The sequence below is a fragment of the Carassius auratus genome, chromosome 20 (genome assembly GCF_003368295.1).
Source record: "Carassius auratus strain Wakin chromosome 20, ASM336829v1, whole genome shotgun sequence".
NCBI classification, from domain to species: Eukaryota; Metazoa; Chordata; class Actinopteri; order Cypriniformes; family Cyprinidae; genus Carassius; species Carassius auratus.
The window spans coordinates 25,501,154-25,526,894 of NC_039262.1; the positions used below are offsets into that span (position 1 = coordinate 25,501,154).

At 36.4% G+C, this 25,741-nt stretch overlaps 1 protein-coding gene across 3 annotated transcripts in view; it reads left to right on the forward strand.

Annotated features, from left to right (window-relative positions):
• Nucleotides 1-1,196: 1,196 nt before the first annotated feature.
• The window catches only part of fynb (FYN proto-oncogene, Src family tyrosine kinase b), a 50,746-nt gene continuing 26,201 nt past the window's right edge, over nt 1,197-25,741 (forward strand). For 2 of the 3 annotated variants that reach the window (XM_026291620.1, XM_026291622.1), the window contains exons 1-2: nt 1,198-1,558; nt 15,024-15,086. The gene's annotated coding sequence lies outside the window, so the exon portion shown is untranslated. Of the gene's footprint in view, nt 1,559-15,023; nt 15,087-25,741 lie in introns of all 3 variants that reach the window. The other variant, XM_026291621.1, reaches the window with a different exon arrangement.

Below are 25,741 nucleotides of genomic sequence, written 5' to 3' on the forward strand. Positions count from 1 at the left end.
TTTTTGATTGCTTCCACTGTCTTCATCTGTAAGTCGCTTTGGATAAAAGCATCTGCTAAATGAATAAATGTAATGTAGATGTAAGTATGGGTAGGTTCAGGGTTAATGGGTAGAAAAGAAAAGACAGCTTGTACAATATAAAAACCATTCATGTCCCCATAGGAATTCAAGTGTGTATGTGTGTGTAACTGTTTATAATCCTGATGTGGACTTAAACCTGAATACACACACAGACTCAAGGGGACTTATGTCACAAGCTTATAAATCATACAGAATAAGTTTTTTAATTTATTTTTTTATTTATTTGAATATGTAAAAATGCAGAAAGTTTCCTGTAAGGGGCAGGTTTAGGTGTATGTAGAAATACAGTTTGTACAGCAGAAAAAAAACATGACACCTATGGAGAATCTCCACAAGGATAGCAGATGAGTGTGTGTTTTTCAGAGCCAATCTCTGCCCACTGCCGATTCTGAAGATTTCATGACGAGTCAAATACAGTACTGAAACAAAATACTTACCTCTAACCTAAACCCCATTTCATTATGGCAAAATATGAAAACTGGTCGACAGATGGAAGCATTGAGCCAAACATCACTCTTGAACCTATGACGAAAAGACTGTGTGCAACCTCCATTAAACATCAGCGCATCTAAATCTGACTGTTTAACTTACTCTAACACAACATCTCATAGAGCACACAACAGCTTTTTTCAGGAATAAGTAGCTATAATTATTATCTTTTAAAATTGCATAGAAACTTACTGTGAATATAGACTAGCTAGGCCTAAATGCATTAGACACAGTGGAGTCATCACACTGAAGCACAACCTCGACTGTTTTACTGCTTTTTATTAAAAGTTGCAACATGATAAAGATATTCACATTATATATATATATTAGTTAAAAAAATAAAACAAAGAAGAAGAAGATGATGATGATGATGATGATGATGATGATGATGATGATGTTGGTGTCCACGCCAACGATAACATTCTCTTTATTAAAAGCGTGGCTGCAGTTTTAAAGCAATATTTAAGTAAGTTTCAGTCATTAATGCATTAAGGGCTTTGTGGCTAAATGTTTACGGAGGAGGCGTAACCTCATCTGATGGGATTTCTTAATGGACGGAGCGTTTTCGAGCCGCGATTTCCCTTGTAACTTCTTTCAACGCTACGCTTGAAAACGCATTGCGCTCCTCAATGAGTCAATAAAGCAACACATGTGTCGGTCCTTCGCCTGCCCTGTTTACAACCTCCCGGGTGGGGGCTGATTGACAACGGTCTCAGCCAATGAAAAGCTCGAGCTCGTGTTGAACGCATTCTTTTGGCTGAAGGAGATGTCAATCCAAACGCAGCGGCGCCATTGAGTTTCATTCTGCTGCCGCTGCGCCATCATCATCATCATCATCGCCAGCCGGCCGCTCGCAGCAGTGAATGATATCCGCTGTTTACTCGCCGTTCACTGATCGCCTGCTATTCTTTACACCATCACGGATATCTGTGTGATTGGCTTGTGTACCATGGAAGACATCAATACAGGACTTTAGGCTGTTATCTGGGTAAGTGCATTTTTTTTGTGTTGGTTATTTTAGTTTAATAGAAATGGAAGCGTGCTGCTCATTCAATGCATTTCAATACATGCACTCATTCTTCTCATATACTCATAGGTATAGTTATAATAAGTCTGTGTTATGGGATTTGACTTAAGGATGCTGCAGCTGTGATTTTTGGTGCATACTCTGCAGACACAATGTTGTTTACTGTTACCGATATTTTTAGATGGAGTCGATATTTAGTTGACTCTGTTATTCTGCTGTGTCGGCATAAACCAGCAGTCCACATCCTTCACTTCAGCTCAAACCCTCAGATCCAAGTTTCTTTATTGACGCCTACTGGGTTGTTGTTCTTTATTAGTGCTGTTAAACGATTAATCGTTTACATAATTTATATTTATTATGTATATATAAATACACAAGCCTTTATATAAGAAAGTTTATATATAATAATATTTGATATAAATTATATGAATATAAATATATGTCTAAATAGTAAATACAGGTAAATATTTTCAAAATATATATACTGTATGTGTGTGTATTTATATATACATAATAAATATACAAAAAACCGCACATATTATGTAAACAAACATTTTTGGTGCGATTAATCATTTGACAGCACTATAACACTTATAATGTTCAGACACAGCATTGACTGTTCCTCTCTTATGTTATCTTTTAGCCTATTATTGCGCCGTCAACAAAAATAGTTATAAACAAAAGTCAGAAAAGGATCAGGTGTTGCATGTTTTCAAGAAGAGGTCTTGGTGGTCTTTTGCTCTGGAACGAATAAGTGTTTTTGAACTAATCTGTTGATTAAACGGTTCTTTGACTTTAAAAGACACTTGTCATTTCCTACAGACATAACCTCCAAAAAGAGTATCTGAAAAACTCACACCTCGTGGTCAGCCTGTCTGGACCACTACCAGTGACTCATTTTGGACACAGGTGTAGGCCTACTCAAATTTGTGTCCAGTTCAGTTCTCTAGATTGTCACTCCCTAGCATCCCCTGCTCAGATTGTCATTAATCTTTATTCCAGTTGTTTATTTGGTTGGTTTATTATGTCTTTGCTTATGGGCACTCTGGCTAAAGATGTTTTGGGCTAATAACCATTTGACTAATCACTCTGGAGCCACAGCTTCATTTCCAGTTTCACTGGCAAATATCTCAACACTATTTGATGGGGTCTTAAAGCAGTGTTCTGCTTTGAACAACAATACAGATGGTTCAACTCTGATTCTGAGGCTCAAGACTGTGGCTGTGTCTTAAAAGTTGCAGACAGCAGTTTTAAGCATCATGTGCTTATCTGACTCCGAATGTGTTCTCTGCCCAACATGCCAACCAGATAGTTAACTAATTGGGGTTCAATCATGTTCTGGTTTATTCTTGTTAAATGCACTGACCCGGTTTAGAACATCAGGCTTTTTCTTCAATCTGTGACTCGCCGTGCCCTTAATGGTTCTGTACAGAAGCGTTGCCTTTTATTTTAAATGTAACCTCTGAAGAGCAATAGCTGTCACTCAGAGTGAACTTAGTGATAACATTCTAACGTAATTGTAAATGTAATAAATTATGATTAGTACACTTCAGTATAGGGAAAAGTCCTAGTTGCTTATTAGTATGTCTTTTAATTAACATATTGGCTGTTTATTAGTATTAGAAAGCACATATTATGCATGCGCATATTCTACGTCCCTAATCCTACCCAATACTTTAACTTAACCGATACCTCACTATTAATAAGGAGCAAATCAGTAGTTTAGGCAAAAGTTGTAGTTAATAGTTTGTTTATAACGAGAATTGGGACTCAAAATAAAGTCTGACCTAATTCACTTTCTACTACTTGTGCACTTTATTTCAAGGCAAAGCATTCATCAGTTCTCAAATCTCATTTGCATGTGTGCACATTCAAATCTAGTGTCGCAATAATGTCTCCTTTTGTGTTTCATTACAAAAAGAGAAAATACGTGTTTGACACAATGACATAAATGTCGTTTTTGGGTTGTCATTTCTTTACGATAAAGCAACTTTGAATTGGATCTGTTTAAGTGGCTCTGTCGCAAAACTGTCTGTCGCACAGCATTGGTGCATGATCCCCAAAAATGCTGTCTAGGTAAGCAGCCTGTCTACCGGGCAGTTTGTAGTCTTGATTCTTGTTTTGTTTGAATCGTTTTTTCCATCATAATCAGATGCACTCATGAACCTTCACACAGCAACCCACCATTATCCTGCTACATGTTATACACACTAACTGCTCCATCTGGAAAAATTAAGTAGGCTTAGTAGTGGGACGTGTGGCATCTCTTTTGGGGTTGGTGGAAATCACACACATACTGTCTTCTCTGGCTTTCTCTTCTTCTGTCTTTCTTTTGAACAAAAGTTAGTAAAAGAATGAATACTTTTCTCAAAATGTAGAACAAAAAAAACAAAAAGGTGCACTCTTTTCATTCATTAATTTTACTTTGATTCATAACAATCATGTGGATACTAAAAGTAGAGTTTGTGAAGGAATCATTCTTTTGAGTTAGGTCATTTCAAGCAACCTGTTCAAAAACTTCATTAACCATGATTCTGATTTATCTGGTTCTTGAGTACAACTCCTTTCTTGATTCAGTCGCATCGTTTTTGGATTTAAATAACACCTAAATAAAAGATACTCATTCATGATTAATCATGCCACTTCAATCATATTGTTCATACAGTTGTACAGTTCATTGCATGAGTTCATTGCACTTTTTGTTTTCTTCATGTCATCATGATTTGCTTGGGATTGCATGTGTTTGCTACATTTTATCATCAGAAACTGATAATTTAACTAATTATTTTGAAATATTAGACTTTTTTTCTTGTATTAATCAATTAATCCAGTACTTCTTGCTGAAATAAATCATGTCATTTCTTAGCATAAAGAAGACGTTGTATCGTTGTGTCCAAAAATAAAGCAGCTGGTCATAACATCAGTCTGCAGAAGCCTGGAAAGGTAACCGTGGAAACACAGACGAACGTTTGGAACATTCCAGGATTATATTTCACTTGCTGTTTTGACTGGGATGCACCTTTAAACTAAAGGGTTTGCTGAGGTGAACATATCTTGTTTATTTCTAGATTGTATCGTTTCATCCTGTTTTGCTCACCCTGTGTCAGATTTGTGCTGTGTGGGGCTCATCTCATAGAGTCGTGCTTATGCCATCAGACGTCGCCTTGACTGCCCCGCCTGCAATCCAGACGCGTTCTAGAGAGGAAGGTAAATGTCAGAAACTTTATTATAATATTGCAGGTGAAATGTCACAAGTTGAGGAGAGGAGATGAACAATGACAACAGTTTGTGTGTTGGGTGTAGAGAAGGAGGTGCAGTATGAGATTCGGTTTAGTGCTGTAAATAATGAGCATGGCCTCAAATTTCTGTATTTTTGTTTCGTTGTTTTGCTTTATTTCTAAATTTCAATTGGGGGATTTCATCTTACATTATACTCCAGGCTTCACCCAAATTACTAGAGCACATTTGCAGATGCATAGTCCTCAAAAATGACAATTGCATTCTCTTAAGCTAAAAGACATAAGATGAAAATTGTGTACATGTTGAATGTTAGCTTACTTAGTCTGCTCAAGAGCATGATCTCTTTAAGTCCACATATTCTACAAACCAGAAACTGAAACTATGCTTCTAACCACAGGTGGAGGGCTGTAGTTCCAACCGCACAACTTTGTGGTGTTGTGACGAATGTTGATTAGAAGTTTGACTTTGGGAAAGAAAGTATCGTTGAACTTTGTTGGTAACGATGAAATTTGCTTTTGGAAAACACCCCTGAATAGTCAAAATAACGACTCCACCTGTCCTTCCTTGGGCGACAAACGAATTCATCTGCCATTGGAAATATCTGAGTTACTTGTCCTTGCATATTAAATTGTGATAGGCAGTGTTGGGGGTAAAGCATTACTAGTAATGCACGTTACGTAATCAGATTACCTTTTTCAAGTAACTAGTAAAGTTACGCATTACTTTTTCAAGGAAATATCTGAGTTACTTTTTAAAATAAGTTCTGGCTAGTTACTTTGTTTCCCTTGTGTTGACTGACAGATGTTGTGTTGCCATGTTGAGCTAAATCGGGAGTAAGTGCAGAGACGCGCTGTGTGAATGTAGTCCTAGACTAAGTATGAACATGTATTTACTCATCTCACTTGATTCGGTATTCCTCGAAATTAATAAAAACAGTCAAATGCAAACTCAGAATATTATACAAACCTGCAATAATTAGATATCTTAAATAAGACAAATTATAATTTATGTATTTAATCCCATTTTATTAACCAATGTCTTTGCTGTTGACCTGCGAAGATCCAATTCAACCATAGCCTACTAATAAGCAGAAATGACAATTTTGTTATTGCTAAATAATGTTGAACTTTCTTCTCCTGTATCATATTCTTCATGCAATTTGTTTGAGCGACAGCCTCTACTATACAGATGTGAATTTACATTTCCTTCAGCCTGAGGCGTATAGGTTTCACTTTTGTTGTGAAACGGCTTTTACATTTGTAAAAAGAAAAAAACAAGCCTTGCCAAGATTTAAAAAGTAACACAAAAGTGATGTAACATTACTTTCCGTTAAAAGTAACGAAGTAAAGTAATTCACTTTTTTAAGGAATAACGCAATATTGTAATGCATTACTTAAAAAAAATTACTTTCCCCAAAACTGATCAAAAATGTCAAGCTTTGAGACTTGAATGAAAGTTAATATCCAAGACCGTTAAATCAAATGTTGGTACTTTCTGTTTTAGGATTAAATGGATCTTTTAGGTATTCATCTTCTGATCCAGCTGTTCTTTCTGTGTGTGTGGTTGACCAGTGGAAAGTCTCGAGTGGGTCAGGCTCTTTTTCACTCAGCTGCCCAACCCCCAGCCTCTGCTGATGTCATCACATATCATCACGGCCCACGGTGCACTGCTCGACCCTTGCGTAGGGAGCCTGTGCTTGCTCTCTGAGAGAGAAAGAACATCAGCTAGTACACAGAGGGGCTCAACAGTTGGCCACTTTGTAGCCTGAGACCAGAAACGTACTTTACACAAGTATTCAAATGCAGCTGCGAAATGCTTGGCCAGGGCATATCAAGTGTGCTGTCCCCCTCTGTCAGATGTTGTTTTTCAGGCCGTTTCCTATAAACATGAGTGTTTAATTTGCTTGAACTAAGTAAGTGGTGTATTTCAGGCCATCAGATTGTGCCTGCTAAAACATCTGTAATAATTCATGACATCATTTTCAGAAAGAGTTTAGAAGTTCTGTGTAAAATACCATTTGGATAAATAAGTACATTTCCTGTGAAATTTACACCAGTCAGTATTGCATTTTCATTTTACAGAATGAATATTGAGGATAATATCATAACCATAAGACTTTGCTTATGATAAGCTTTGGACTCAGTTAGGGATGTCATAAGTATCAAGAATTAAAATAGTTATATTAACAGTAGTATAGTGTAGTGACTGATGAAATGACTAAAATGAACTTCCTGGTTAAGATGCTTTTTATGTTTATGTTTGTCCTCAGTAAACAAATTGGGGAAAATAATAAAATGTTTCTGTCTTGCAGTATACATGCATCCAAACAGACCTGCTGATGTCTATTGTTTTGTTGGTATTAATCAAACAATAAGGGGAAAAAAAAGAGATCAATACTTTACTTTCATGCCATTCTTTAATAAACATTTAATTAATAACAACTGTGACAACCAAAGCTGTTAATTGCGTTTGACTGTAATTAGCTCAGAATGAATGTTTAAAATAGCTGAGGTTTGGTGGATGTAACATTTGGCTTTTTGTTTTTTGAAAAACACATTTTAAAACTTGAAACTCAGCTGTGTCTTTCTGTGCTGCATGGTTTAGTGACACACATCCACACAATTGATGGGCAAATGTGGTTGCAGTTCGGGTATTGCTTGTGTCTGGATCGAATTAGATCAAATATACGACATGTCTTGGTGGGAGCTTAGCTTCCTAAATTCAAAATATTAAAATGGATATGGTTTTGCCACTTTGTCTTTAGTGATATGGTGTGTCATTATAAGAGAATCTGTGTATTTGTGTGTGTGTGTGTGTGTGTGTGGCTGATGGTGATTGCTGTCTGGGAAGCAGACTTTCTAAAGGAATTCAATTAGCTGGAACCGTTTGCTTCCTCACAGTCCCCAGGGCCAAAGCTGAAGCACAAAAACACAGCCACGTTCTGTCTCTTATCAAACACCCTTTTCATCTGAACCGCTGCTTGTTTGGATGGCAAATATTAGGCATTAACTGAATATATTTAGATTAACACTTTAATAGTACTAAATGGTTTAGCATTAACAGGACAGTGGTATCTTAAAGGGGTCGTTGGATGCTACGTGCACTTTTACAAGCAATTTGAACTGAAATGTGTGTTAGCAGTTTGTGTACACAACCACCCTATAATGATAAAATCCAAACAGTGTTTTTTATCTCATTAAAAAATTTCCCCTTTCTCAAATCGAGCCAATCTCGGATGCATGAGTGACTGTCATCAGTCCGCCATTGTTTCACCGCTGGAGCAGATGTAGACAAGAATGTCTTCTAAGCGATTGAGGTGTTGTAATAATTAATATAGCATAGTTATAATTTTCTCCCGACATCTGAGCCCCCGAAGACTCGGTGCATTTGTTTCTGAAGGAAATGCGCCCAAATCTACCTAAATCTTCACGTGAATCATTCCTTATCCAGCTTCACCTACAGAACAAGGGAGTTTAAGGTTTTGTACTGAATCTTTGCAAATCGCCTTTCCTTATAATTAGCAAGTTTCACAATGAATGCGGCTAAACAATCTCTCAGAGAGAGGGGCGGGGTCAGCAGATCTCATTAACATTTAAAAGGAAATACTACAAAACAGCTTGCTCTGAAAACCTTTTTTTTTAAAAACTGGGATATGAGCATATCCGGGTTTTTGCCGGTGTTTACATGGCCGTGCGCGACCGGGTTATTGCTAATATCCCGGTTTTGAACGGGTTATTGGCTGCATGTAAAGGTAGTCAGTGTCTGCTGACCTTGCAGAAACATACAAATAGACATAGCCAGACTAGACTATTTTAATACAATCTTACTGACGTTTTTTTTTTAATTCTTGACAAAATTGTAATATATTAAGTTTTTTTGTTTTTTTTTGCCTAGTTTGTTTTGCCTACGTCCCTATGGCCCAATGACGCAACGATGAGCATTTACTGCTTTTTAAAAATGCGGGTCAGGAAGTGGGTCGGGTACAATATATTATTTAACATTTTTTGCTTTCCGAGTTGCTGGGTGGGTTAGTTGAAAACGTTGGTTGGGTGCGGGTTATTCATAAATTGACTCCGCGCATCATTGGTGCGAGTGGATAGATTCGCACTTGCGCATTATTTTTAATGTGCTTTCGCATTACAATAATGCAATCTCATTGCTGCTTCTGAAACGCGTACACATAACTGTATACGCACTGCAAATGGAGTCCGTGTGACCCTTGGCCAATAAATATATTGGGCAAAACATATAGCACCTGAGGCACCGCTACAGTGAGCTCTATGACCAATGCATGGCAAAAAAAGAAGAAAAAAAATCCTTGAACACGGTTTTATTTTATTAAATTTGTTTCCATATGTCTAGACATTTTGTTTGACATCTTTACTTAGTGATTATTTTGACTTATGTCTGTTTGTCTGTATGACATTTGATAAAGCTCTCATTGGTTTCCTTTTGGAAATATGTTTACAATTTATACTGAATGCACTTATGACTGTAAAGCATGTGTGTGTGTGTCAAAATCGTGATTAAAATCGAAATCGCAAAATTCATCTGCAGACATCTGCTGTCAGAGATTGAATGCGCACTTTCATTTAGCGCGTCTCCAATCACACGTTCCACCATGCACCTCTCATCCTTGCTTGAATAATTTGTAATAAAAATTATTCACTGTATTTAGAAATACTTACAGTAACAATATTACACATATTCCATATTGTGATATATAGCATTAATGAATACCAGCACAGGTCTATTCAAAGCCATGCTTTGTGAACAGAACTGCGTTTGACTACTGGTTGACTGTCATACAGTGCGAGGGAGCTGCACATATATGTTTTGCAGCTGCTAGCGTGTTCCGGGTTTTTCTTGTGTGGTTTTATTAACTTTCAGAGAAGCAGATATGATCTCTGTTTTATCTTAAGGTTTGGATCCGGTCACTGTACACCACTGAAGCTACTTCAGTCAGTTTTGTGGTCTGCTCACAACTCAAAAGCTTCCATCTGGAAATTAAGATTTGATGGATGAAATTGCACCTCATTGAACTTTTGTTATGTGAAACGTGAAAAGACTTTGCTTTCTTTGATATTTACTTCAGACACTGTTTGTATGAGTACAGGTGGTAGTAACAAATACTACATGGGCTTGACTTGTATTTGAACTTTTGTCCCTTCCATTGGTATGCCATCAGCGTCAGTGCTAGGGATGTTCATTTTAACCATTTAACCATTAAATGACCGTTAAGAATTTTGACCGATTAATAAAATCAGTTAAACGGTTTAAAGTTTTTTTTCAGTAATTTATCAAAATATTTAAAAAGGTTTGGTACATTATTCAAATAGGCTACGCTACACGTATAAAAAATTGTTTTTTTGAGAAAATAACAAAACATAGCCTATTAATAAGTCGAATTTTATTATTATATTCAGAAACATGAAATGTTTAAAAACATTATAATAAACACTGTAAACATAACTATGCTAACAAATCCTTTCAATTAACAGAAGCCTTTAAAAAAAAATAACAAGAATAAACATATAGCCTATAAGAAGTTATAGCAACATAAAAGACAAGCCAAAACAAATTCATTTAAGCTAAAACTAAAACTAAAACCAACGTTGGGTCACTCAATCACACAAAATCAAATGTTTTCGTATTCGTGATGTATATGAATGCCAAATTATTAATTATTACAGCCAACTTCACTCGTGCTCCAGTATCCACATAAATCAAAATGTTTTGCATAACATCATGGCGGTACGGTGAACTGATTAACAGCACAGATTTTATTACATATATAAACTGAGCAGTGTGGGTTTTTTCCCATATGTTTGACTGACTGTATTTTATTGTGATAATAAACAGGCTGCATTGTCAAGGTAGCAAAGCTTAACTGTATAAACGCATGCGGTGCTAGCGCAAATACTTGATTTGTTTTTCTTTTTACAGTGGAAGCAACTTCTCCTTTCATTCATAAAGATAATAGGAATTGTAAACGGTTTGCCTTTGTTTGTATACAATCACAATAAAAACAAATCTTTGTGGGTAAAATAATCCTAAAGAAAAATAGGATGCCCCTTTCTGCGTCTGTTTCCTTTCTCGTTTAGATAAGATTGTGTATTGAACTGCATGACACAATCTTTTAACACTTTGTTAAAAGACAAAATGCCATTTTCTGTTTGTTACGATTATGTTAGGAGATGGATGTTGCATCATATTATGTAAAATTGTTCTACTTCTAGCTAAAAAAAAACATTGGAAAACTAAGTAAATATTAACCATTGGTTAAAATTATTTTTATATCATGGTAATGGAACGGATGACAGCTGTAGCTAGGAAGAGCATTAGGCCTTATTTAGCATTGTGGTGACCTTTTATTAAAGGTGCAGTAGGTGATTGTCTTCAGAAACAGTTTTTGTTATGCCGGTTGAATGTCTCTTCACATAGCAATCATTAAGTTAAGTGGTATAAATGTATTTATCTGTATTTATATATTCTGTGGAAGGCGTAGGACCAAGAAATGTTCGTCCAATCAAAATGCTTGGTCCGAGTGTTTTAATCCGCTTTCCTTCCTGCCTGTCAACATTTGTATTCATCTGTGCACCCTCACGCAGACAGAGTACATCATCATCGCGTTCACGCACGCTGTGCAGACAGAGCTAGAATGGCAGACAAACATCAAAAACCCAATCCTCCAGGGAGGGTGGGACGTTTGCTTTCAGTGCTATCAGGCTAATGTTTGCGTTTTCCAAGATCTCCTACTATACCTGTCATTTTTTTGTATTAGAGGAGTGATCAAGGAAACTTTTATTTTTTAATTTTTTTTCACTTTTCCTCTCTTGTGTGTGAAAATAATATTGGGTATTAAGTTGAAGTAGTGAGTATCTGTTGAAGGCAGATTTTATATCCCCTAATCTATGTAACTTCTGTACTATTAATTATGTAAGTTGCAAAACTGGCATCATGTGTTTTGTGTGTCTGTATGTTTTTATTGTGCGGTGATGTTAAATGCATTTAAATAAATAATACAAAAATAATTAAAAATAATAATTAAAAACACTTTGTAAAAAGAAACCTTTTACATTCTTTACTATGAAAGGCGTTTCTGCCACTGAATCTCAGTCTGACATTTTACTCAGAATTTTGAGATATACATTCGGAATTACTAGTTAAAGTCAGAATTGTAGGATATAAACCAAATAATAAACCAGATTATTCCAAATAAATCTGATTTAAAATGAGCATTTTTATTTCAACCAAGAACGTTGGTATGTTACTGGATTTAATGATATGCTTTATTCCTGTTAAACTCAGCTACGTCGAGTGTTTACATTAAACAGACCCAAACAAAAGACATCTGTATGCTTCTGCTCTCTGGAGGTTGTTTGTGCATAATTCATGTTGTGAATTGTCTTGCTGTGTTTTCGATCATTTGTACGGGTGTGGGCATGTGTTGTTCGCAGGCAACAGTGCAGCTTTCTGTTTTCAGCAGTGAATATCCCGCCATGCCACTATCAGTCAGTAAATAACCTTCACTTGAATGTGAGAAGCTTTTTTTTTTTCACTCTCGTTGTCTATGGTCTGAGCTGCCCTCTGACATATAAAGCGTCTATTTGCGTGTGTATGTGTGTGTGCGTATGTGTGTGTGCGTGTGTGTGTGTGTGTGTGTGTGCGTGTGTGTGTGTGTGTGTGCGTGTGTGTGTGTGTGTGTGTGTGTGTGTGTGTGTGTGTGTGTGTGTGTTTGAGTGAATGCACAACAGCCTCAGGACTGCATCTTCGTGGGAACCCCACATGATGATAGAGACAAACTAATAGAGGATAGAAAAGTAACGTAGTGCATGCTGGGAGTTCACTAGACCTAGAGCGAGGAAGAATGCACATGTGGAGAAAATAAATAGCATAATACCAGTGATTTTAAGTTTTTAAATTAGTTAAATTATTATTTTTTTTTCAGTGCTCTTTCATTTAGAAATTGGACTATTTTAATTTGAGTATTTTAGGGCTATCAGAGTTGATGTATTAAATTAAATTATTTGTTTAGCACTATGTTATATGTTGACATTAAAACAGATTTGTTTTGTTCTGTGAAATAAATCTTACGAAAAAAATTTGTTTTTATTATTATTATTTTATTTATTTTTTGTTTCATATTAGTTAAGTAGTACTTTCTCCCCATAACTGGTAAAGACCAACATTTAGTGGCATGGTCAGAAATCAGAAACTCATAACAGGAATGAAAAACTGCTACAGAATTAAGTTCAAAATGCATGATTCAAGCAGCCCTCGTGTAACAGAAAATGAAAAGTTGTACAGAGTGAGCGCTTCCTCTAGTTTACATCCAAGCTGATCTATAAATACAGCAGAACCCTCAATTAAAGATTTCCCTCTGCCTGCACACGTTCAGTCTCTGAACCCTTAGCTTCTTTTGGTATCTTTTGTGAATAAAAGGATATTAAGGCAGTGGACCAAATGTTTTACTTTTTATGTGACACAAGGCACATGATGTCAAGTTTTAATGTCATTGTCTGCTGTAACTTCAGTTTGGTCGGACAAGTTCTTAGCTACAGTAAACACCCCAGTTTAGATAGAATTCACTACAATAAATAAATAAATCAATTACAATATGATAATGTAGTACCAAAGTTGTGTGATGCTATTTTCTCTCCTATACTAATGTAGACTGTAATATATATATAAAACAGTCTACATTAGTATAGGAGAGAAAATAGCATCACACAACTTTGTACATCACACAACATTGGAACAAAATGACATGATTGTAATATTGAACAAATCTTAATTTATGGTTGTTTCAACCCTTTTTTTATGAAATCATGCCAACTCAGCGTTACAGAACAGATCAGATGTTGTCTCTTTTTTTTATAATAATTATCTTTCCAACAGTGGCTGTTCATTTAAAAAAGATCCATATGCTCTTAAATCATTGAAATTCTTAATTCACGTTGAATACCAAGTTGGTTGTTTTTTTTCTAATTAAGAAAATGGGTTTGTCCTAAATACATCTCTCCTTGAAGGTTAGTTTTATGTTGCTCTCTGGAGTGTCACACTTCTCTTCTGTTTTGGGTGAAGGCTATCATCTCAAACAGACTGCAGAAAAGGCAGGCCGTATTAGCACCACGTTATGTTAATTATCAGGCAATGTTGATATCTGTCAGTCTAGTGTATGAGAAAAGCTGTCAGTGTCTGTCACATTGAAAATGTCACATAAATGTCATGTTGTCACATAGGGCTGCATGATTATGAAATCATAATGGTTAATTATTCCCTTGAAATTGTAGTTGCGATTATTAATTATGATTATCACAATTAACATTGAATGATATTTATACCATTGTTTGATGCAACCGCATGCCATATTTTATTAATGAAGTAAACAAGCTGAAAATAGTCTAACTAATCCGATTGGTTTCTTCTTTAAATTCTAAAAAAGTAAAAATATGAATGGTATTATAATGTTATACTAAAACCAAAATAATGAAAAAACCCTTAAGATAGCATGTAGAAAGAAAAAAAGGTATCTTAAGTGTGCAGAATAACATAAGTGGACTTTACGACTTTACGATTACGTAATTGTGGCATCCATAATTGTAATCGCAATTAGAAATTTGATTAATTGTGCAGCCGTAATGTCACATGAATACGGTTTGGAGGATTGTGCAATAAATATTGGCGTTATGGCATTATGTGAAAAACTATTTTGACAATTCATTGACTTAAACTTATTATTAAGGTATTTCAATTATTATCAAGTGGATTTAAAATCAGAAAATGGTTCGCTTATTCAGTATGCATGACTTTCTCTGACCTTTGTTTACATCTTTCACATGCAGTAAGAGAAGGAATGGTCAAGACAATGCAGCCCTACAAACAGTGAGAGGTCAGGATAAGGTTGACTAGGGCTTCATCTGTTTGTGAGGGGTTAGACTGGGTGACTAGTATCACTGCGTGATGTAATCTGTCCCTAAAACCAGCGGCTAATACCATTGAGTGTGGGGATATAGAGAGGTTGATTGTGATTAAACTGTCCTAGAGTGATTGACATTTTTCTTTGATTATTTTCTGGCTGTTGTTCTGCACAAAGGTCTATAATCCAGGTCAGAGCAGACTATAAAGCTGCTGTTTATCACATATTAATATTAATCTGTGTCTCTATTTCTGCTTCTCTCAGGATTCTCTTCTGAACACAAAGCAATGTGGAGGAAATAAGGCCCGTTCTGTGCTTTGAATACAGGTGAGAGTAAAACACTGCATCAGTTGTGTGGTAAGCAGGCTTACGTGAAATCAACAAAAAATGGACCAATATTCAGTATTCTGCATTTTTTATGGCTCTCCAAGGATGCTTTAAACTGTGTTGTGTGCATAAATGACTGAATCAATTGCTAATTCATATATTTGCACATTTTAATATACAGTGTGCTTGCACATCAATTATGGTTAAGTTTAGGGTTGGGGTGAACTTTCCTCTTTTCCCCCTAAAGCTTCATTCACACCGTGTTTTTATTGCAGTTTGATCATTATTATATTATATTATATTATATTATATTATATTATATTATATTATATTATATTATATTATATTATATTATATTATATTTTATATATATATTTATATATTAGCTATATATATATATATATATATATATTATATATATATATATATATATTAGGGGTGTAACGATACGCGTATTCGTATTGAACCGTTCGGTACGACGCTTTCGGTTCGGTACGCGGTACGCATTATGTATACCGAACGGTTCGTTGGAGTAATTAATTATATTTGAAAAAAAAAAAAAGAGAGAGAGAGAGAGAGAAATATAATGATATGCGTTCAACAAGGTAGCCCAATAACCCAAACAACGTAACAGGCAACGCCCCTGACACTCCCGAAGAAGAAAAAAACACCATCTTATATGTTTATGTTAGACTACTCAGTCAGGCGCTCGCTCACTCAGTACGCGCTGAAGGCTCGTTGCAAAATAGCCAATGCGTTTAACAGACTAGAAATGAGAAGATCCTCCAATAACCAACAGGTCTGGTGTTTGGGTGCACTTTGGATTCCCTTTAAGCTATAATGGTGATGGCAAGAGAGTGGTGGATAAAAAAACAACGGTATGTCGCATCTGCAACATGACAGGGTACACCAGCGGGAAAAAAAAAAAAAAAAAACACCAGCGGGAATATCTGGGATATATGCGTCAGTACTATCTGGGAAAAGACGAAAAAAAGGAGAAACATGCACGCAGCAAACTATCCCTGCAGCATTTAGAAACTATAGCTTACAGGGAATCCAACCCAAACACCAGACCTGTTGGTTATTTTAGGATCTTATATTTCTGGTCTGTTAAAGGCATTCGACATTTTGCAACGAGCCTTCAGCGCGTGCTGAGTGAGCGAGCGCCTTAGGGGCCGTTCACATATCGTGCCTAAAAACGCATGGAAAACGCTAAGCGCGTCTTTCTCCTCCTTTCCAAAGCGCTTGGGCAGAAGCGCTCATGAGGCGTCTGTCTTTGCTAAGCATCCATGACCTGCTCTCTCCATGAGACGCGGAAATTTCAGCGAAGGATAAATGGATTTGCAGCTCTAAAAATCGCTTGCAGTAGCGCTGCTACTAAATTTATTTCAAAATTGCAATCCATATACAACTATGATCAGCTGATCCTTCATCTTGGCTGAGCTCTCAACGTTGTTACGGGAAAGGATGAAGCTGATTGGTTAGTTCTTGTCACATGACCCGCGGTGCGCTTGCGGCATTCTGAAAAGTTGAGATGTTTTTACATTTTGCTGTATCTAAAACGTATCGAACCGAACCGAACCGAACCGTGACATCAGTGTATCGTATCGAACCGAACCGTGAATTTTGTGAACCGTTACACCCCTAATATATATATATATATATATATATATATATATATATTATATGTATACATTTTTTTTTTTATATTTTTCTTTTCATACCCCCTAGTCCTTGCTTGTTTGTTTATTAAAGATTTTGGCTAAGGTGATTTTACCTTTAGGTTGCTTATTTAAAATGCATTTATTTCACACTAATTACAAAAAATCTATTAACATATTTACTTACATATCTCTTGAGACTTACTGACTTAAAAACTAATAGTTACTTTATTTGGAGCACTACATTGTGCACAATGCACATTTCTTAATATCAAGCCCTACATGTGTTTTAATGTCACTATTGATGAGGATTGTATGATCTTTGGATAATGTCGGTCTTTAAAGTGTACCTGAAGTATACTTGCAATAGTACTATTTTAGCACAATGAAATATACTTTTCTACATCTTTAGCTGGACTTCAGCACTGCCTCCACATAATTAAAGTGCACTGACTACAAAATTACTAGAAAAAGTACAATTGCAGGGGATTTTTATTAAGCACATAAATATTGAAATGTATTGTTAGTATGCTGGGCATGAAATAAATGTATTTCAGATTCATTTAAGTATATTTGTTATTCAGGAGGGAACCATGTTAGAATTCCACGTATGTTCCCCCAAAACAACAGAGAAAATACTGTGAATACAGAAAGTTTGGGCCAGTAAAGGTCTATTTTATGTCTTAATTTAGATTATATATGCTGTTGAATAGAGTTCAGTGTAGGGTGTGTCTTCTCTGTGTAAAGAAAACATAATACTCAAGAGTGTGTGTGCATGAAGTCATATGAACTGCTGAAAACTGGAGTGTGTTTAAATGGACCGTGTGTCTGCTTTTGACTCTGAGAGATTAAGTGTGTTTTCGTGAGGTAATTTGGGTTAGCGAAGACATACTGAAGTGATTAGACTCTGTGGAATCTCTGTGTGTGTGTGTGTGTGTTTGACGTTTCAGTGACTCGCGGTAGAGCTGCTTACTGCTGTTCTATGCCCCTTAGCTCTCTCTCTTTCTCTCCTTGGTTCTCTTTTTCTAGTCTCTGAAGAGAAACACACAGGTCAGCGCTTTAAGCCCAGGGCCTGCTGGGTAGTGTCAGTGGGTGACTGCACATCAAAGATGTATGGAGTGAGCATCTCAGCAGGCCTGACACTCCTACTGCATAATAAAGAGACGCCAGGGTCTGCTCGCATTAAAGCAGACCTCTGTGGCTCCAGGAAGCACTTTCTGCTTCGATGCTTGAGCATTACACACTAGAGCAGGATGAAGGGAGAAGCAACATCGCGTGCGGATAGAAAGCGTAAGGTCTGTGCTGGTTCAGTGTCATTTCTGTGCTACAAGCGTCAGTGGAGATAATGCTCTGACATTGGACTGCTAGGATGAACACTCATATTTTAGTTGTCCAAATGACTTCATAGTAAACATTTCAGTTCAGTAAAAAGAAATACCAGATTATAAAACATATCACATTCCTAAGGCCAGACAGAGATGATTTATGTTTATTTGTCAGCTAAAGTATTTCATGGCAGTTCATCTCAAGTGAGTGGGAAACTCTTTCAGTTCATCTGGCCGTGGGTTTGACACCAGCATGTGAATGCAACACCCTAAATAAAAACTCATACCTTCCACCGTAACCACCTACACGAGCGCTCACCTCAAAATATCACAGACGTTCCTGTAACCCACACAGTCTCAGTGGAGCTGCAGTTTCACAGTGTGTCTGTGTAATTAAGAATGAAGCCTGTAAATGCAGTGCAGTCTGTCACGTTCTGCGCTGTGACATCTCTGAAGAGGCTTTATGGGGCAGCATTAATACCTTTGAATGGACAGATGAGGATTGGATAGGCCCAGCTGTTCCTGTTCTGTTGTTCCCAGTCAGAGCTGTGACACACATTGTGCAGAGACACTTTTCTTGGTTCTTGTTTCCACACACTGTAGAGTTCACTCAGACAGAGAATGCAGCTTTACAAAGATCCTTTATCTGACCGGTGACACTTTTTTACCTTAGGACACAGTCGAGCATCCCTCTGTTTCTAAATCAACACACACACACACACGTTTGTTTTTGTGAAAAGTGGGTTCATCCCATAGGTGGAATGGTTTTTATACTGTACAAACTGTATATTCTATGGCCCTTCACCAACCCTACACCTAACCCTAACCCTTAGAGGAAACTTTGTGCATTTTTACTTTCTCAAAAAAACTCATTCTGTATGATTTATAAGCGTTTTGACATGGGTTTGAGATGGGACATGGGTTATGTCCTCATAAGTCCTCATATGTCCTCACACACACACACACACACGCACACACACGTGCACAAATCCCTTCACCGGCAAGCTTGATATCAAGATGCAGGGATGAGATACCAGCTAAGTCATATTTATCAGTGTTTTGAGAAAGAAGCATTTAAGAAAATCTAAAATAATAATAATAATATGTAATAAATGTAAAAGTATAAAAGTTTGCAATATTTAAGATGTTTTAATGTTTTTAAAAGAAGTCTCACCAAGGCTGCATTTATTTGATTTTAATATGCTCAGTTTGGTTCTCAGTTATTATTAGTTTTTAATTATTAATACATTTAGTTAAGGATTATTTGACAATTTTTTTTAAATGGTGTACATGAATGATTTAGTGACTCACTCAAGACTTGACTTGTTTTATTAGTGGAAGAATCAGCATTTTAGAATGAATCTTTGATTAATTCAATGACTCGCTCGTAAAGACTTCACTTTCATCAATATAAATCAGTGTTTTTGACATACATTTATTTACAGTAGTGACTTCTTTATTGCATTAAACATGGGATTTTCTTTACATTACAGTTGGCTTTATGCGAAATATAATTTTTCAATAAATATCACCAGCGCGTATTGTCATAAATGTGAGAATTTTACCCGCAATTATTAAAGAGGCCACAAGACAAACAAAAAACGAATCAAAACATTTTTCAAAACGGTGTTTAACCACAGTGCTAGTTGCGCTAAATTTTAGCTGACCTCCAGACTGCTTTTCTCACATCAGTGGTTGGTGGTGTACATTAGGGCCGGAGGTGTGGGTGGGGGTAATCTACAGTAGTAACTATTTCTGTTCCTTATTTTGAATCAATCAGCTAAGCTGTGATTCAGCTGTTCATAGGCCTGTGGTTGGACATGAAGGATTGTGGGTAGGAACATGCCTCATGTGGCGTAGTCAAGCTAACTGTGGAACAGCATTAGATTTCAGCACTTATCACTTTCTAAAATATAAAATAACATTGTAAGTAACATACTGGAGGGGAAAATGTTATATATATATATAAACACTGCAGCAATGTTTAATACATCACATATTGAACAACCCTTTTTTTGTTATTATTGTATCTGTGCATTTGGGAAAATGGTATCACATTAAATGGAATTTCTTACAGTAGCACTTGAGCATTTGAGCAAAAGCAAAAGACTCAACAAAAGCCAAGTTTTGTTATGTGTCAGTGATGCCAAGATAGTTGTTACATACATGCATACACATTTGTGCAAGCACAACTGCAGAAGCATCAAAAACAAAGCCACAGGGTTTGTGAGCATGCAACTTGGACGCCTGCACATGCTCATCGAAGGGTCTTGTTTCCTGAGAATTTCTGCTTCACCTGGTGTGAATGAACAGTGCTCAGATGTGTTTGTGGTGAAGAATCATCTACACGACCACTCAAAAGTGTGGCCTCTTTTTTTAATAGTTTTTAAATTAGCCTCTTATGCTCACCTCAGGCTGTTTGTACTGCAGTAAAAGCAGTAATATTGTATTAATACAGTAATAATGTATTACAATTAAATATTATTGAAATTTCCATTTAATTTATTGTTAAGTTAGAATTTCGCACAGAATTGCATCGCTACTGTATAAAAGTTTTAATGAAAAAAAATATTACCTTTTGAAACTTGAACAGTAATTTATATGTTTCTTATCACCTTTGGTTTGAACTAATATGGTATATGCCATAAGTTTGGGAAATAAGTGGTCCATCTCCTCCCGCTGTACTGTCTCTGGGTGAGTTTAACTCTCTAAATTCAATTCAATTCAATTCAATTCAAGTTTATTTGTATAGCGCTTTTTACAAAATAAATCGTTACAAAGCAACTTTACAGAAAATTATGTTTCTACAATATTTAGTAGTAGCTAGTAGTTTGTGCACATTTGACAGGATTTTAGAAAAAATAAAAAAAAATAATACAAGACGTAGTCAGCTAGACGATGAACTATCAATATTATTAAGTTATTATATGATTCAGTCACACATTTAGCAATAATTGTTAGTTCTGTTTGTTGGTTCAAGGTTAGCATCATCTGGGGTCCTCTGAGGGTCAGCATCATCTCTTCTCAGGTGTTCTGGATCCAGACTGGAGCTTGTTTAAATCCTAGTTACCACGGGATGTAAATCCCGTGGCGAAACATAGAAACAAAATACAGACATCATTAGCATAGCTGCTGATCCAACAAAGTAAAATTAGTTTAACCCAAGCTAATGAATAAAAATGCACCTTTGAACAGATGCAACTACACTCACAATTAAAAAGAAACATTATTCGAATGCTTGGCGAAAGAGATGTGTTTTTAATCTAGATTTAAACAGAGAGAGTGTGTCTGAACCCCGAACATTATCAGGAAGGCTATTCCAGAGTTTGGGAGCCAATTGTGAGAAAGCTCTACCTCCTTTAGTGGACTTTGCTATCCTAGGAACGACCAAAAGTCCAGCGTTTTGTGACCTTAGGGTGCGTGATGGGTTGTAACGTGGTAGAAGGCTAGTTAGGTACGCTGGAGCTAAACCATTTAGGGCCTTATAGGTAAGTAATGATAATTTGTAACTGATACGGAACTTAATAGGTAGCCAGTGCAGAGACTGTAAAATTGGGGTAATATGATCATATTTTCTTGACCTCATAAGGACTCTAGCTGCTGCATTTTGGACGACCTGTAGCTTGTTTATTGAAGAAGCAGGACAACCACCTAGAAGTGCATTACAATAGTCCAGTCTAGAGGTCATGAATGCATGAACTAGCTTTTCTGCATCAGAAACAGATAACATGTTTCGTAGCTTGGCAATGTTTCTAAGATGGAAGAATGCAGTTTTTGTAACATTGGAAATATGATTTTCAAAAGACAAATTGCTGTCTAATATAACACCCAGATTTCTGACTGTAGAGGAAGTAACAGTACATCCGTCTAGTTGCAGATTGTAATCTACAAGATTCTGTGTAGTGTTTTTTGGTCCAATAATTAGTATCTCTGTCTTATCCGAATTTAATTGGAGAAAATTGTGTGTCATCCAATCTTTTACATTTTTAACACACTCTGTTAGCTTAGATAATTGGGAAGTTTCATCTGGTCTCGTTGAGATATATAGCTGAGTATCATCAGCATAACAGTGGAAGCTAATTCCGTATTTTCTAATAATATTACCAAGGGGCAACATATATATTGAAAATAGAAGGGGACCTAGGACGGATCCTTGTGGCACTCCATATTTTACTAAATTGACCTGTACGGTGAGTTACCGTAATAAGTTGAGCCGCTTCTGTGGTGGAAATCCATCCTGAGTGACTGAAGTAAGACCGCATCTCTGGCTGCAGTCAGCTTTTTCAGTCTAGGCTCAGTGACATTTTTCATAATTTTTTCCCTTGCGAGCTACTACAGGGCTTCCTTCACAGAAACGTATGTGTTTGCTTACGGCAAGGAAAGATTACAGTAAGTTACGGTAATTTTCTCATGGTAAGCAGACCATTAAATTACCTTTAAACTTGCTATAATTCTGTGACCTCATAGACAATCGATACTTTTAACATGGTACTGGTGCCTATACCAACACTTCGAAAACAAAAGGCCACAAAACGATGGTGGGTGACATTAAACCAAATTAAAAACCCCAAATGGGAAGGATTGGCCATTTGTGTGTCCCTCGATCTCTGTTTGTCTATACTGATCGATAACATTAAAGGCCTAACCAATAAATAAATGAACATCTTTGTCTCAAGACTTCCACGAATCCTTATCAGGTTTTCCACGATAAGGAAAGTTTGTCTAACGAATCTGTCTTTAGGGCTAATGTCCTTATTAGGCTTTCGGCCTAATTAACATTTGAGACTGTAATGTGCTGACATTTTGTTTAAAGAGCTCTTGGCTGCTCCTGCTGCCCTCAGAAGAGAAACACCTCTCATGGAAAGTTTGTGTGTAGTTGTGTGTTCCTTTGTCATTGTCATACTCAGGTTAACCACATCCTCTTGAAAAAACACTGCATACATGCAACATAATCATAGCTGCAAACAATGGTTTTGAGTGTTACAGCAGCAATATACGCTGATCACCACACCTAGTGACTGCCGCTTTCATCAAATAGTGTTGCTTTGTAACTGGTGGAATTTTCTGAAAAGTTAAACGCCAAAAAAGGAAATCCGCAAAATTGTATGATCTCCCACACAGAAGAGCACCCTCTAGTCTTGTCATTTGGTCAGTTTGATCTTGTGAAGCTTTATCGCCCTGGGTGAAATTTTTCATATTTCATTTTGTTAGTGATATATCAGAAGGGGTCATTTTTAGTTCCTTATCCTACATTAGGAGGTCCACATGTACAGTAATCAGCATCATTGACTTGTTGGTGAATGTTGGTGCATCGTATATGTCATCAGGTCATGTGGTTTCTGTTGCTTCATCGATTTTGAAACAAATCTTTTGTGCATCGTATAGTTTCAGTAGTAGGTGTTTTTCAGCCTTGAAGTTTTGAGTTGTGAAAGTTTCAGTAGCCTATGTTTTCATAGTACACCCATCTCTTTTATTTCAAACAATAAAAGAAAATTAAATTCCTCATGTTAAGGCTTTTTCAAGCATGTCTCCATCAGGGTTGTGGTGATAGACTGTAGTATCAACAATAGTCCGAGATATCACTTGTGGATGTTAGCAAGGTGGCTTATTTCTTCCATTATATTTCTTTTTCCATGTTTTCACAGTGTTGCACAGTAAAACCAATCCTACACTATTATGTTGAGCTTCTGAATGCAAAGGCCAATCAGATGAGTCATCACTGAAACTGCAGAGTTTTGTTGTTCAGAACACGCTTGTTAAAGGGTAAGTTCACCCAAAAAAGAAAATTGTTGGAGTTTACGCTGACTTCATACGTCATCCGTCCAGAGCTGCTTGTGTACATCTTTTGGCACAAGCTAGATTAAAGGGATTATTATGGTTTTGAATATGGATATTTTTCTTATAAAAATGCATCGAGTCACTAAAGAATGCCTTTGTTCACAATTTTTTTAACTGAGGAATTGGAAACCTTATAATTAGTAACTGACAAGGTTTCTATTAAATTGTTATGATGTAAAATACAAATTCAGTTAACAGTTAATTTCTCTGTTGTCACATCAGAATCAGTTTGGGTTACACTGCTACATAGCGGTGAACCTCAGAACAGTAGCGTATCAAGTAGAGAAATGAGCAAAATTGTGATATTGTATCATTTCAAATATGAAATATACCAGTATTTTTACAGTGCTAATGTACTGTGCCCTAGTCTCTTCACATTTAAATGGGATAGAAGGAAGTTAAGTATACTGTAGCTTAAAAACACACTTCACCTCTACGATGTTTGTGTAACCTATAGCCCTTGGCCTTGTGTTTTGACTTGAAATTGAGGAAACTGTGGAAATCCAGGCATTTATCTGAACCGCGCCAAACTTCCTCTTTCTCCTCACAACCAAAGCAGAAATACATTTGTACATGAATTGGTGATGACGTGGCATCATGTGTTTGAGGGTCATGTGATGACCTACATGTGTAATCACTACCACATGTGTGAACATCAATCTATATCTCTGGCCTACAAATTGAGCCTTCATTGATCTTTATGTATGTGCAGAGTTTAATTGGTTTTGGATTATGGAAATGATCATATGTCAGCCATATGTATGACTAAGATTTGTTGTAGAAGTAAAGCCAGGTGCCCTCTTCAAAATGTTCTTTCATGATTCATTTGTCGCAGACAGATTTTGAGAATCGCAAAAGATTTGGTAATGGCCTAATTGTCAGTGTTAGGAATCTTATCCTCCAAAAATGTTTGGTTCACAGTTTTCTCATAGTTGCTTCTCCTCTCAGTTGATACCTATCAAATGTATAGTGAGGCAATATGTCCAATGGCGTCAGAGAATAAGAGATGTTGATAATAACATGTATATATGGAATGCATTATGTTTTTATGTAAGTATTTAGTGTTGACTTGACTACTGTATGTGGCATGGACATAGTATTTAATTCACCCCAAGTTTCCTCTGAAGAATAAGCAGTCCACAAATTCCCAATTTCGCCTAGCTATGCCAGACCCCAGACACTCAAGCGTTTTGTGCAGTTATCAATATCTTATGAGCTACTGTGCATATGGAAAAGAAGACATTGTAGGTTAGAGAAAGTCCTCTTTGTTTCTATCTTTAAACTTTGGCTAAGAGCCCAACACAGTCAGTTCAGATGTTGGAGGTGGGGGGAAACCGTGGATGCAGCTGCATTATTAACACAAGGTCATCATTTAATCTTAGAGGGCTTTATTTCAGAATCCATGATGACCCCCTCTTCTGGATTTGAAAAGGCAGCTGTGTGATTTCTGTTTGTGCTTTTGCCCTAGAGATGATGTCAGTGGTCGATCTGATGTTATTAACTGCTAATAATCCACCCCACACATATCTTCTCAATTTTTCACACCAATTTTAGATATTACTTACAAGAAATCTGAAATTTATCAAGAATTTATCAATATTTGTCTAAATGTATAAACGCATGATATAACATGAAACACATACAGTATGTGCTTTTTTACTGTCATGAAAAAGTAACGAAACTGGATACCTGTAGTGAAAGCTTTCAAATGGATAATTGATTAATAAATGATTATATGCATTTTATCTGCTCCGTAATCCACATTCGCTTGTTTTTCATCAACCGGTTAGAAATGTACAGCAGGGCATGCAAATTTGGTCAGTTTTTGGCC